The sequence below is a fragment of the Hyla sarda genome, chromosome 6 (genome assembly GCF_029499605.1).
Source record: "Hyla sarda isolate aHylSar1 chromosome 6, aHylSar1.hap1, whole genome shotgun sequence".
Taxonomy (NCBI): Eukaryota; Metazoa; Chordata; class Amphibia; order Anura; family Hylidae; genus Hyla; species Hyla sarda.
Window position 1 is genome coordinate 194,333,000 of NC_079194.1, and position 12,386 is coordinate 194,345,385.

Sequence of the window (12,386 nt, forward strand, 5' to 3'; positions counted from 1 at the left end):
TAATAGGGGAGGGGTTAAATGATCTTTATTCACTTTTTTTTCACTTTTTTTTTAAAGTGTTAGAGGTCCCATAGGGACCTATAACACTGCACACACTGAACTTTTACATTGATCACTGGTTTCTCATAGGAAACCAGTGATCGATGATTCTGCCGCTTGACTGCTCATGCCTGGATCTCAGGCACTGAGCAGTCATTCGGCGATCGGACAGCGAGGAGGCAGGTAGGGACCCTCAGGCTGTCCTGTAAGCTGTTCGGGATGCCGCAATTTCACCGCGGCTATCCCGAACAGCTCCCTGAGCTAACCGGCATACTTTCACTTTATACGCGGTGTTCAATAGCGCGCAGCAGCGCGATCAATGCCGTGCGCTATTAGCCACGGGTCCCGGCCATTGTTAGAGGCCGGGCCCGACCCGCTATGACGCCGGGCCACTCCGTGGCCCCGCATTATAGATCGGGAGCGGACTCATGACGTTCCAGTACGTCATGAGTCCTTAAAGGGTTAAGGACCAGGGCAATTTTATTTTTGCGTTTTCGTTTTTTCCTCCTCGACTTCTAAAATCCATAACTCTTTTATATTTCCTTCTACAGACCCATATAAGGGCTTGTTTTTTGCGCGACCAATTGTACTTACAAAATGTATGGCAAACTCAAAAAAAATTCTATTTTTTTAGGGAGGAAATTTAGATGAAAACGAGAATTTTGCACTTTTTGGAAGGTTTCATTTTCACACTGTACACTTTACAGTAAAAATATACATGTTCTTTATTCTGTGGGTCAATACAATTAAAATGATACCCAGTGCTAGATACTTTTATATTTTTGTACCGCTTAAAAAAAATCTAAAACATTTTGTACAAAATCAGTAATCTAAAATCACCCTTTAATTATTGACCACCTATAACTTTTTCACTTTTCCGTATATAGGGCAGTATGAGGGCTAATTTTTTTGTGCTGTCATCTGTAATTTTTATTAATACCATATTTGCATATATAAAACTTTTCGATCATTTTTTTGGGAATAAAATGTGACTAAAAAGCAGCATTTTTGGACTTTTTGGATTTTTTACATTCACGCCGTTCACTGTACAGGATGATTAACATTATATTTTGATAGTTCAAACATTTACACACACGGCCATACCAAATATGTATATAAAAAAAATTACGCTTTTTGTGGGTAAAATGGGAAAAACTGACAATTTTAATTTTTATTGGGGCAGGGGAGGTTTCACCTTTTTTTTACTCTTTATTTTTACATTTTTTAAAAAATGTTTACACTCTTTATGTCCCCACAGGAGACTATCTATAGCAATTGTTTGATTGCTAATACTGTTCAGTGTTATGCATAGGGCATAACACTGATCAGTGTTATCAGCGATCTTCTGCTCTGGTCTGCTCGATCTCAGACCAGAGCAGGAAACTCCGGAAGATGGACGGAGGTAGGTGAGGGGACCTCCGTCTGCTATTACAGATGATCGGATCCCTGCAGCAGCGCTGCGGGCGATCCGATCATCCATTTTAACATGCGCACTGCCGCAGATGCTGTGGTCTGTATTGATCACGGCATCTAAGGGGTTAATGGCAGACATCCGCGCGATTGCGGATGTCGGCCACTACCGGCGGGTCCCCGGCTGCTGCTAGCAGCCGGTACCTGCCGTGTATGACGCGAGCACCACTACGATGCTTGCGGTCATACACAGGACGTAAATGTACATCCTGGTGCACTAAGTACCGCTGCACCAAGACGTACATTTATGTCTGTGGTCGTTAAGGGTTTAAAAAAAAGTGATAAAACTCTATGCACTACGTTGTGGCTACCATCTTGGAGAGGAAAGTGAAGTGCACATAGGAACTCACTGTGACACTACAAATCCCAGAAAGCTTTCACAAATACAATACAAAGCAATTTGAGCTAAGCATTGTGCAGTGGGAGGACTTCAGTAACCCACAGTACTATGTGCAGTGGCTGCACTACAAAGTCCATCAGTATGACTGCAACAAGTACGTAGAAAATTTCCACACTAAAATACAAAGCAATTTGAGCAAAGCATTGTGCAGTGAGCGGACCCCAGTGACCCGCATTACTGTGAACAGTAATAGGCAGGAAAAGGGGTAAAGCGCCAGCACATACGAAACTAGGCAGCTGATGTAACGTGTAGCGACACACAGGACAGGACTCCACGTAAAGCCTTAAGCGGAGGTGCGTAACCAAGCAGATACCACAGAGGAAGTGCGCTTAGTCGCACGAAACAGCTTGTTCCGGGTCCACGTCCTCCACCTACCTCCCCCGCCTTTTGTCACCGTCAGCATGACCGGAATGCAATAAAGATCTTCTTGGTGAGTGCGGCTTCTGTCTGTTCTCTGTTTCTTTACTGTGAACAGTTGTTGCACTACAAATTCCATCAGTGTGACAGCAAAGTGAGCCCATAGCGTAATGACTCGTTCAAGTTTTGGTTCAAGGGGTTAAATGTTTTAGGTTCTGGCTTAGCTTGTGTTGCTATGGTTACACCCTTAACTATCTGTGGTTCTGTTTGTGTTGCCTTTGATTCCTTGTATGACCACACCTGTTCAGCTGCCTATTTAAGTCTTCAGTGGACTAGTGCACTTTGCCAGTGATAGAAGTTTTTTTTTTTTTTTTGTAGCCTGCTGTCACATTCAGCAGAAATAGAGAGAGTCAAAACAATAAAATACAAAACAGTCGGTGTCAGGGAACAGCTGGAGCCACACAAAACTAACAGAAATAAATATAGACAAACACAAAGTAAAGCGAGGTCAGACTACCGGGGTCGATAACAGGAGTAAGCAGAGTTCCAGAACACTGAGTAAAGAGTAGTCAAAAAGCCAAGCCAAAGATCAAAAACCTATAGTTAGAAACACTATAAGATTGCTGGTTACTAAACAGTCTTTCACTGGCCAGGACTTGAAGCACACTGCAGGTTTAAATAGCCAGCTACACAGATGTGATCTCAGCATGGTCAGCTGACCATCCCAGAAAGCTAGGGCATAGCCAGCAACCAAACCAAACCAAAGCTCAAGAAAGTTGGCCATGGACGAGTCATTTCACCAGCTTTCTGTATTGTATTCTGCTATCTGGTATTCTGACTTTGGCTGTGTTTCCTAGATGAACCCCTTGCTTTCAGGTTTGGCATCTCTCTGATTCTCTTGGTTCTGATTTCAGCTTGTTGACTCTGATTTATCTGTTGGTTTCTTTGTCTCCCTCTTTGTTCTTTGTTGTTGTTTACCTTTTGAATTCCTGACAATTCTCTGACCTGTGACTGAGTATCTTGTAGTTTATTTTTGACTTGACGTCCCAGCACATAGATAGGCAAGAGACTGTGTTCATGGTTGTGGATCCGTCAGTTAGGACGGATATGCAAAAGGAAGGGACAGGGGCTGTGGGCAAGTGCAGGATGACACCTTTTCCTTGCCCTTATGTGACACATAAAAAGCTTCCACACTACAATGCAAAGCAATTTGAGCATGTATTGTGCAGCTGGATGAGAAACTGACAGGCTGTTCCCCTACCTACACTAAATAAACTGGGTTATAGTGCAAGAAAACAGAAGTAAAAAGAGGTATCACTTGCTGACATTGGTCCAGCCATTTAGAAGATATGACCTCCTTATCTATAATGCTTAATCTCTTTAGTGAGCAATGACTCACTAGCTTGCCTAGCTTGAGTCGGCATGCCTAGCTTGCCTGCCTCCATTCTCTATACTGTGCAATACTGCACATCTTATGTATATTCATTTTTCTTTACATCACTAACAAAAATCTGCATTTCTAGTATTAAGTGCACGTGAAGTAGAACTTTTATGCCAAATGATCTGTATTTCTAGCCGGGTTTAACGACCAGTGCCTTGTATATACGGCGCGGCCGTGTGGCAGGTCTATGGAGCAAGCTAAGGAGCTGAGCTTGCTTCATATCCTTTAGGTTTCAGCTGCTATCAGCAGCCAGGACCCGGGGCTAACACCGGCGATCAGGCCAATGCTCAGCATTAACCCTTTAAACACCGCAATCAAAGTTGATTGCAGCTTCTAAAATGCCAAAAATGCAATGTTGGCAGCTCAGTGGAGCTGATTGGGATCATCGAAGAAATCGCAATGTCCTGATCAACTGAGAGGACAGTGGACGGAACCTTACCTGCCTCCTCGCAGTCTGATCGGTCTTCTGCTGCTCCAGGAAGCTTCAGGAGGCTGGAACAGCGGAGCACCAATAACACTGATCAGTGCTATGCTATGGCATAGCATTGAACACTGTATGCAATCTAATGATTGCATGTAATAGTCCCCTATGGGGACTAAAAAAAAAAAATAATGTAAAAAAAGTTTAAACAAAAAGTTAATAAATGTTATTTAACCCCTTCCCCAATAAAAGTTTGAATCACCCTCCTTTACCCATAAAAAAATATGTAAACAAAATAAAACATAAACATATGTGATATTGCCGCGTGCATAAATGTCCGAAGTATAAAAATATAACATTAATAAACGGCACGGTCAATGGCGTATGTGTAAAAAAATACTGCACATTTTTTGTTACTTTGTTTACCCTAAAAAAAATATAAAAAGCGATCAAATAGTCCCAAAAAACAAAAATCGTACGGATAAAAATTACAGACCAGCTACGAGGAATGAAACCATGGCCCAGAACATCTGTCAAACATAGGCCTGCTGGTATAATCAGCTCAGAAGCAGGAGTTGGTGGCACTGCTGCATCTATAGGCTTCAGAAAAAAGCCTTTGAGAATAGGGCCACAGTTCAGTGGTGGTATACCTATCTCTTTAAATTATTCTGTCATGGGGAAATTCTTTACTAGCTTACGAGATGCAGAAAACCAGAACAGTGCCCTCTATGCAAAAAGAAAGTAGGGCAGAGCCTTAGGAATTACAGTCTAAATAAGTGCATTAACCCCTTAACGACGCAGGGCGTATATTTACGTCCTGCGCCGGCTCCCGCGATATGAAGCGGGATCGCGCCGCGATCCCGCATCATATCGCGTCGGTCCCGGCACTCATCAACGGCCGGGACCCGCAGCTAATACCACACATCGCCGATCGAGGCGATGTGCGGTATTAACCCTTTAGAAGCGGCGGTCAAAGCTGACCGCCGCTTCTAAAGTGAAAGTGAAAGTGACCCGGCTGCTCAGTCGGGCTGTTCGGGACCGCCACGGTGAAATTTCACCGCGGCGTCCCGAACAGCTTGCAGGACACCGGGAGGGCCCTTACCTGCCTCTTCGGTGTCCGATTGGCGAATGACTGCTCCGTGCCTGAGATCCAGGCAGGAGCAGTCAAGCGCCGATAACACTGATCACAGGCGTGTTAATACACGCCTGTGATCTGTGTAAAAGATCAGTGTGTGCAGTGTTATAGGTCCCTATGGGACCTATAACACTGCAAAAAAAAGTAAAAAAAAAGTGTTAATAAAGGTCATTTAACCCCTTTCCTAATAAAAGTTTGAATCACCCCCCTTTTCCCATAAAAAAAATAAAACAGTGTAAAAAAAATAAAATAAATAAACATATGTGGTATCGCCGCGTGCGTAAATGTCCGAACTATAAAAATATATAATTAATTAAACCGCACGGTCAATGGCGTACACGCAAAAAAAATCCAAAGTAAAAAAAAAGCGCATTTTTGGTCACTTTTTATACCATTAAAAAATGAATAAAAAGTGATCAAAAAGTCTGAACAAAAATCATACCGATAAAAACTTCAGATCACGGCGCAAAAAATGAGTCCTCATGCCGCCCTGTACGTGGAAAAATAAAAAAAGTTATAGGGGTCAGAAGATGACATTTTTAAACGTTTAAATTTTCCTGCATGTAGTTATGATTTTTTCCAGAAGTGCGACAAAATCAAACCTATATAAGTAGGGTATCATTTTAACCGTATGGACCTACAGAATAATGATAAGGTGTAAGTTTTACCGAAATATGCACTGCGTAGAAACGGAAGCCCCCAAAAGTTAAAAAATTGCGTTTTTTCTTTGATTTTGTCGCACAATGATTTTTTTTTCCGTTTCGCCGTGCATTTTTGGGTAAAATGACTAATGTCACTGCAAAGTAGAATTGGGGACGCAAAAAATAAGCCATAATATGGATTTTTAGATGGAAAATGGAAAGGGTTATGATTTTTAAAAGGTAAGGAGGAAAAAACGAAAGTGCAAAAACTGAAAAACCCTGAGTCCTTAAGGGGTTAAGCAGTATCATAAGGCTTGCTACAAGTATGCATAGTCACCAATTCCTGCTGTCCACTGGCTACAACTAGCACTGGTCCCTCATCCCTGTTGTCCATTGGCTACTTCAACAACCACTAGTCCACCACTTCCTGCTGTGCTTTGGCTACTACACCTACCACAAGTCCACCACTGCCTGCTGTCCGCTGGCTACTACTACCACTACCACTTCACCAATGCCTGCTGTCCACTGGCTACAACTGTCCCTAGTTCACCACACTTGCTGCTGCTAATACCAGCCAGGCATACACATACACATCTCATGACCCCCAACAAAAAGGATTTCAAAATCGACTTCTTCCTTACCATTTTGGGACACTAATCCAATTGCAACTCCTAAAACAGATTAATTTTAGAATCCTTGGAAAAATGCATTGTGTCTTCACTTGCTAGCCACAAATCCTGTTTCAATTTCCAACAAGGAATATCTTTTGGAAAACCCATGACAACAAAAAGGGATTTTTTTTTTTGCGGTTTTCTGTTTCAAAACACCAGTCCACTTGCAGCTCCCAAAAAAGAGAGAATTTGTGATAGTTTTTGAAACTTTTTAATGTTTACTAAAGCTATTCCTTTGTAACTATTTGGCCAATCCTATTGCATCTCTAAAAGTGGGAGAATTTTTGAAACGCTTGGAAAAAGCTCCATATAGCTCTATGTGCATTTTAACAATGGCAGTGATCTGCCAACAAAAAGGTATACTTTATTCAGTTTTATCCTAATGTTAACAAGCATACAAAATCTGCTAGCTTAGTGTGTTTTTAAGCATGCTGTTAATTATCATGGGTTAACACATGTTGCCGTAACTCTGACATTAACTTCACCTTAAAGCCATGGTAAAGCTACTTGAATACATTTCTAGGTAACCCTAGCAGTGTTATGCAGAGCTTTAGGGCTCTTAGGCAGTATTATGTACATGTTTTGAGGGTTATTGCATTGACGGTTTTCATAAAACTTGTTCACCGTTACGAAAAGTTCTGTGAGCCTAGTGAACCAAACTTTTGAAAAGCTCACTCAACTCTATCTTTTTTTTTAAAGTATTTATTTAAGTTTAGCATTTTAATTAACAAACACCACCAACAAGGTGGAACAAGGCGAAACATATACAGCCTCCTAAGGTCCCAGTGACCGGCTCCAGCACAGTGACAGGAATTCAGAGTATACAAAAGTTTGTGCCAGAAGGTCAGAAGGGCGCATCTGAGACCCAACGGAGGAAGCCCAACACTGACAGACACACCCACATACACACATGCAAAAATCCCAGTAGCCCCGCCCCCCCTAAAGGACAGCAGCACGATATAGAAAACCTACTTGGACAGTCTAGTCGGGGGGGGGGGGGGGGGGGATGTCCGGCGGCATGCCCAGAAAAAGCCAGGGGGCACTTATGACTTACATAAAGAGCCTGATACAAAGGGGCATATTTGTTGACCAAAGCCAGCACACGAGACAGCAGGGGAGGGGAGGTATCCTTCCAGGTCATTACCACCACTTTACGGGCACATAACAGCAGGAAGCGAATCAGTAAATGCCTATGGGAACTAGAGACCACCTCATTAATGACCCCCAGCAAACATAACACAGGGGTGAGTAGGAAAGGGAAGTCTACATTATCAGCCAGAAACCCCATCACCTACCTCCAGAAGAGAGCAATGACAGGACACTCCCACACTGCATGTAAAAAAGAACCAACCGATCAAGTAGATCAATAAGGGACAGGAGAGAACCCTCAGCATCCGCCAAGTACACCAATGTGTCCTCTGCAAAAAAGGGAAACCTTCTCTACAACAGACCCTCTGGGGATACCACAGATAGAAGGGTCCCTACGGATGGCTGCTGCCAAAGGCTCCATCACCAGCCAAAAAGGAAGGGAGATAGTAGGCACCTCTGCCTCGTCCCACGGCCCAGGAGAAAGGGAGCAGAAACATCCAAGTTAGCGCGAATACGGGCCCTAGGACTGTCATATAGCAGGCAAACCCAAGCACAGAATTGGGGACCAAATCCAAACGCACCGAGAACCTCCCAGAGATAGGGCCACCACACCAAATCAAAGGCCTTATAAATATCCAGACTAACCTCCACACCAGTAGGAAAGCCCTCCCCACCCCTGCTATGTTGAGTGCAGATGCTTCACATTCACATCAGTAGCCCTACCCGGCATAAACCCAGTTTGGTCAGGATGAATGATAGCGCCAATGACCCCATATAGGTGAGTAGCCACCACTCTAGCCAAGATCTTAATATCAACATTCAAAAGGGAAATAGATCTATAAGAATCAAGAATGGGTCCTTCCCAGGCTTGGGGAGCACAACAATCAACGCTTCCTTTATAGAGTCTGGAAGAGCATCAGCAACAGCTGTTGAGTGAAACAATTTAAGGAGTATCGCTCCTCACTCATCCTATACCAATTGCCTGTCATCCCATCTAAATCTTCCCATGAGGAAGATCATGTATGGCCTGCTCCACCTCCTCAACTGTAAATGAGGCATCAAACACCTCCGCCTGAGCACGACAAAGCATGGGAAGGGATAAGTCATGTAAGAAAAGTAGGATTTACCCTTGACAGGGCTTAGAAGGGCAGCATACAAAGAGGAGTAAAAGTCCCTGAAGACAGAGTTAATCAACTTGAGGTCAACTACCACAGCACCAGCCCCTAATACAAGGGATAGAAGTTGCAGGGGGACTAGCCTTCGTTAAATACGTCAGTAGATTACCACTCTTGTCCCTGAATTCAAACAGGACAGCCTCCCTATCCGCCAACCGCAACTGGACTCCATCCTTATGAACGATCAACAGAGAGCTCTGAACCTTAGCCCAAGCCCTCTCATTCTCAGGTGATGGATTTTTAACATACGCCGCCTACAAGAGACACTGACCTCCTGCAACAGCTTGCCCTCCATAGCAGACCTAATTTTCCTCTGACCCGCAAAACCTGGTATAAAGGCACCTCTAATTGTGGCTTTGTACGTGTCCCATTTAACTAGGGGGTCAAGATACGAAGCATTGTTCTCCCAATATTCAGCATGGGCAACCCCCAGAGCTTCCACAATTGCCTTGGCCTGCAGCCAGACAGGGTGCATGCATCATATACGGGAAGGGGGACTAGGGCCGAGGTGGAGAACTACAAGGACAGCAGAGTGGTCTGAGATCCCCCTAGTGGTGTAAGAAACATCTCTTACTGCCTGAAGGAGGTCTTCAGACACCAAAGCAAGATCAATTCAAGAGAACAACATATGGGCCACAGAGTAAAAGGAAAAGGAGGATGTAGTTGGGTACTTCCCCCTCCAGAGGTCGGTCAGGCCCAACACCAAGCACCAGGAATTAAATGAGGAGGAGCCAGGATCAGCAGGAGTGGTGCGGTCGAGCATTGGATCAGGAACCCCATTGAAATCGCTTATGAAAAGGACAGAATCAGAGGGAAAAGACAAGAGTTTGTTAGTAATTAGCTCCAGCACAGAGACTTGAAAAGGAGGGGGCATATAAACAGAGACAAGAACAAAGGAGAAAGAACCTAGAGAACAATGTAAGATCACAAATCTCCCAAAGTGGTCACAGGCTGTCTGTGAAACCACTAATGGCAGGGACTTGGTGATTAACACAGAAACACCCCTAGCATAATTAGGAGGCATGCTAACCCTGGGCTATCCAAGCCATTTTCAGGGCAAGAACTTTCTGACCCCTAATATGAGTCTCCTGTAAACAAATAATGTGAGGATGCTGTCATTTCACAAAGTCCAGACACAGGGCCCTTTTAAACTTAGAATTAAGCCCCCGAACATTCCAACTAACCACCTTCAGGGTCCCCATCATAAAAGGTAAAACTATATAGAAACAGCAGAGAGCAAAGGAGGACCAGGACAAAGGAGGACAGAGCACTGGGACCACACACACCGCACACACTCGACAGAAAGACAAACAAAGCACATACACAAAAGATGTAAACAAAGGCAACAAAGCATAACCAAAACATCCCTAAGAAAACCCTGTCTAACACTACACGGGACATAGTAAACATTTATTCCCTAACACAGTGTAGACCCAGACCTTAAATACAACTGCTACTGGGCGTCAAAAGAACACCAAGTAAGACTAAAAACTACTAGTAATAATACCCCTCCAGCAACCCTGCCATAAACTAAAAACCGGCCGGTAACTAATGAAACTACCCAGAGAGACCTTAGGGAAACTGGATCCTAGTGAGACCCTAAGCAAAATCTATCTCCCTAACCACTAAAGACAATCAGGGTGAGCGCCAGGACAGTTCAATCCAGTTCAATCCAGAGGTCTGACAGGAGGGGCTGCATACACGCAGTGAAGTGCATCAGTCGGAAAAGTAACCCCTTAACACACACAGCTGAGAGTATAGCAACTCTGTCCTTGAAGTGTAGAAGTTTGGCCAGGAAGGGATGTGGAGGACCACCAGGAGGAGGAGGACGAGCCAGGAGGAGGTGGGCCCGCTCAATGGAGAAATAAGGAGAGAAGATATCCACAGGAAGAATTTCCTTCAACCATGTTTCCAGGAACAGCACAGAATCATTCCCTTCCACCTTCTCAGGGAGGCCCACGAGGCGGATGTTATTGTGCCTCAAGCAGTTCTCCATGTCATCCATGTGACTCAGAACCCCCGTAACCTGATGCTGCAGTGAGTCAACCCTCTCTGGCAATGGGTGCAAAGTATCTTCCACCATAGAGACCCTACACTCCACTTCTTCAGTGTGCTCACGGATCTTATGGGTCTCATGTCGCAGGATTACAAACTCTTGCCTTAGTTCATCCACTTTGGTCACCATAATTGACTGACAGGAGGTAAAGGCAGCCAAAAGTTCAGCGAATCACTTGTCCATAGTAGCAGCATCATAAACATGTCTTTCAGGGGATTGTTGCTGCAGAGGAGTCGGAGACCCCTCAAACAACGACAGCGGAGGATCAGGAGAATCCCCCCTAGGACGGTCCGGAGCCCTGGAGAACTGGCTCAGCACTTTTGCCGCCTGTACAGAGACTCTAGTAGCAAGCGGGGTCTGAGTACCAGGATCGCGTAGAGAAGGGCCCCAGGAGAGAGAGGACGCGGCTGGCAGAGTCACACTGAGAGCAGGTAGAAAGTCACTAGCCACACAGTCCAGTAAGCACAGAGCACCTCAGCAGGGCAGATAGGTCCAAGGAGCTTGCAATGCACCACAAGTCCCAGCAAGTACTCACAGCCCACTCACACAGACCATCTGAGACCAGGGGAAGCCTCACCACCCGACAAGACGCTTCACCGGAGCTCTGCAGCACAAGCTGACCTGGGCCCCAAGCCGCAGGAGAAAGGAGCCGCCCGCACCACCGACAGCTGCCTGGACCAGACCAAGGGCAGCTCCGGGTGATCCACAGCACCGGAGGGACCCGCAAAGAGAAAACCGGCCACTCAGGGCAAGTAGAATCAGGGAAACACAGCGGGGTCAGCGGGAGTTCTCAGCACACACGACCGCTCACACCAGCATCCAGGCCACGTCTCACGCTTAACTATATAACACTGGTAGAAAAGGAACTGAGAAGAATAGAACAGTGAAAAATCAGAGCCGTACAGCAGACTCTAAATCATAGCACATAAAAGAAGACAAATTGTTGAGCAAGGAGTAGCACTGGGGCCAGATTGCATAGAATTTATGAAGAGAAAGTGTATACACCTGTGCACCAAAGGCTGTGCTGTGGGCTGCGAATCTACTCGGGCAGACCTGCAGGACAGGTGTTGGGCCCACTAAGAGAATGATTGTCATAGTTAATATGTTTGAGCACTTTATCAAATTTTTATTTTATATTACATATACACTGTAAAGCATGTAATTTATCTTTGTTATACCTTTAACCCCCTCCTGACCCATGACATACATGTACGTTATGACCAGGAAGATTTTCCCGACCTATGACGTACATGTACGTCATGCAGATACTGGCCGCTACTCTTGGCATCCCGCTGCGCCTGGTAAGATGGTGGCTATAACTGATAGCCAGCCATCTTGCCTCGGGACCTAGGTGGGTTTCGTAACCCCCCCCCTCACAGTGATCGCTCCTATCAGCTAGTCAAATCTGACTAGTTGATGGCAGCATATTGCACAGAAAAATCCTGAGCAGCGCAGTGTGTGTGTCCCCATCACAGGGATCAGGACACACAC